Source organism: Zingiber officinale, chromosome 6B, assembly GCF_018446385.1.
Source record: "Zingiber officinale cultivar Zhangliang chromosome 6B, Zo_v1.1, whole genome shotgun sequence".
NCBI classification, from domain to species: domain Eukaryota; kingdom Viridiplantae; phylum Streptophyta; class Magnoliopsida; order Zingiberales; family Zingiberaceae; genus Zingiber; species Zingiber officinale.
The window spans coordinates 15,996,318-15,999,916 of record NC_055996.1 but is presented as its reverse complement, the minus strand read 5'-3'; positions in this window follow the sequence as shown (position 1 = coordinate 15,999,916).

Genomic DNA, 3,599 nt, shown 5'->3' with positions numbered 1-3,599 from the left:
TCGATCCAGAGCGCCTCTGTGCTCCTGGGAATTGCCTGGATCGATCGACTGATCGATCCAGGGCTTATCGCGAAAAATCGCAACTCCCAATCGATCGCCCGATCGATTGGAGGCTCCCAATCGATCACCCGATCGATTGGGAGGCTTTCTGTTCACGCGACACTTCTCCCCAATCGATCTACTGATCGATTGGGAGGAGGTTTGTCGTGGGGACTCACCCAATCGATCGCCCAATCGATTGGGCATGAGCCAATCGATCGACTGATCGATTCAACTCCTGTTTTTGCCCAAAAACAAGTCCAAAGTCCCCTACACCAACATCCGGTCAACCATGACCTGTTGGTTCATCATGCCTAGCATCCAGTCATCCTTGACCTGCTAGGACTCCCTTACCAAGTGTCTGGTCAATCCCTTTGACCCACTTGGACTTCCACTAGATGTCTGGTCAACCTTGACCCATCTGGATTTCCTTGTGCCAAGTATCCGGTCAATCCCTTTGACCTACTTGGACTTCCCATCTGCCTACCTTCACTCACTAGGTCTTTCACCTGACTTCACTCACCAGGATTTTCCATACTGCCTAGCTTCACTCACTAGGTCTTTCACAACTGCCTTGCTTCACTCACTAGGTCTTTCACCTGGTTTCACTCACCAGGATTTCCCATACTGCCTAGCTTCACTCACTAGGTCTTTCACAACTGCCTAGCTTCACTCACCAGGATTTCCATCTGTCTGGCTTCACTCACCAGGATTTCCATCTGCCTAATTTCACTCACCAGGACTTTCACTTCTGCCTGGCTTCACTCACCAGGACTTCCACAACTGCCTGGCTTCACTCACTAGGACTTCCACAACTGTCTGGCTTCACTCACCTGGACTTCCACCTGGCTTCACTCACCAGGATTTTCCAGTCAAGTATCTAGTCAACCTTGACCTACTGGACTCTTCTTCACTATCTCCCCACATGAACAATCGCACTTGCAATCTCCATGTGTTGTCTACATGTATTGTCAAACATCGAAATCCAAACATCAAGACTCGAGCTTGAACCAATTCAAGCTCAGTCAATCAGGTCAACCTTGACCTAGGGAATATTACACCAACAATCTTCCCCTTTTTGATGTTTGACAATACCTCCTTTAAGTTAGACTAATCTCATAGCCTCAACTTCCTTCATGCCAATATGAATGAGGATTTCCTTCATTCTCCTCCTTTTCTAGAGGGCAAACTCCCTCTTAGGTAATGAAGGCCTAACTTAAACCCTACATTCTCCCTGAAGAGTTACACATTATTCTTAACGCTCATCCTTGAGCATATACCACTTGGTATATTCACACACGATTCAAATGAAGGTCTCATACCCTTCATTGTCATCAAATGCTCAACCGTGAGCATACATCACATGAATAATGAAGATATCCACTCTTCATTACATTCAAATGCCCAACCTTGAGCATTTACGCTAAAGAAGGTTAACCACCTTCCAAGGTGTATGAAAAATAGATTTTCATGTCCTTAAAGAGTAACTCCCCCTAAAGACATGCACGGAACTTCTATCATTGAACCAATAATGACTTGGAATCCCTAAACCTTTAGGAAACCCAAATTTAGAAGTTTTGAGATTCAAAAATTCAATATTGAAACCAAACCTCAACCTAAACCTCTACTTAGTCTCCCTTAACCAATCCGTCCTTGTTTTCATCATGAAAACTCCCCCTAAATGTATACAAATATGTTTTGAGGGGTAAGGAATGGTTACCTAGACTAAAGGTGGTTCAAAATGCTGAAATCAAGCTTTCCCAGCCAAAATCAGCATTCCCAATCGATTGGAGTTGGGTCCCAATCGATTGAACTCTGCTGAATCGATCCACTGATCGATTCAGACTGCGTGGATCGATCGACTGATCGATCCAGCGAGCTTCTGCTCACGGGAAATGCCTTCTCAATCGATCGCCTAATCGATTGAGGCACTCCAATCGATCGGCTGATCGATTGGAGCTCTGAAAAACTGAAAACTTATTTCAGTGAATTTCATAAACTCCCCTAAAATTTTATAAAAATTAAAAAATCATGAAAATTCATGTAGACAATCCTTAGGGCATATATTATCAAAGAAAAATAGTTTTCTATGAAAATACTTTCTATTTTCCAAAGTTGACACAAACTTGAAAACTCGTAAGAACTTTAGTATTTTCTTCTAGTTTGTGTCTAACTTTTCAATGATGAATACTATCAAAAGATAGTCTTCATCAAGGTTTTCCACAAGCATTTTAAAATCATTTTCAAAACTAATTTCCAACCATGTTCTTTGGGCTCAATGCACATGACTTGTACATTAGCTTTCCCAATGATTGGAAAACACATAACTATGTGTTTTGATAAACTTAAAACTCAAAAGAATGCACTAAATCAATATCTTGAGTTTTGTTCATCATCCTAACACCTCACTTACATCTAATGTGTACGAAATCACATACAAGTCACCTTACAGTTCTTAGTGAGATGTAAACTTTGGTTTTGCCCTAATCTAGGGATCATGCATATCTATCTAGGCGTTTTGAGGTTATGAACATCCACCAAGGATGTTACTTGTTAATGAATGTCATTTGTCCTTAGATTTGTAAGGAATTAAAATAATGCATGATGTGTTATGGCATACATCAAAGATAAATAATTTTCAAAAGAAAATTACCTATAATTACATGATACATGTATGACATGACATGGTATTTTTATATTTTTCATAATAAAACATGAATGCAAAGTATGATGTCATGGCATATGATGGGCAAACAACGCATGACAAATTAGCATAAAAGAAATATCTAAATTATCTATCTAAGTATCCTTAATCCTTAGCTAAATTAAAATTTAAACCCTAGATTACCCACTATTTCCCAAGAAAATGCCAAAATTCAATTTTGACATTTCTTTTGATTTTCCTAATTTTGTGCTAATTTAAATTAAGCAAATTCCTCAAATTTTTGGCACAAATTACTCTTTTAAAGAATACCAAATTAAGTTAAGGCTTAAGTTGCCTTTAATTCCTAAGAACATACCACAATCCCAACTTGGTTGTTCTTACGATTTTCCCAAATATGCCAATTTAATTTTAAAATCAAGCTTCTTATATTATGGCACATCTTACTCTTTCCAAGAGTAAGCCATTTATCCATATCATTTTCAAAGGTTAACAATAACCTTGAAAATGCTCTTAGAGTGCCAACTTCATCATGATTAGGTTAACTACCTTTTCAATTAAAGTTGACACTCTCTAACCCATCTACGGGTAGAGAAAATGCTCCTAGGAACCCAAAACCTATTGGAGCTCCTTGGATGCTCTAGGTATCCACTAGGGATAACTTCCCTAGATACCTTCCTAGTGACCTTGTTAGACTTCTTAGAAGCCTTGGTCACATCTCCTAGGTCAACTCTAAGGATTTCTTCCCTTGTGACCTTTTTTGTGACTTTCTTGGACTTCCTAGAAGTCTTAGTCACGTTTATTGCAAAAAATACTCTTAGGAATAACCTCCCTAGTATTTTTGACTTGATCATTTGACCTAGGGTTGGTTTCATAATTATATGGAACCATATGGTAA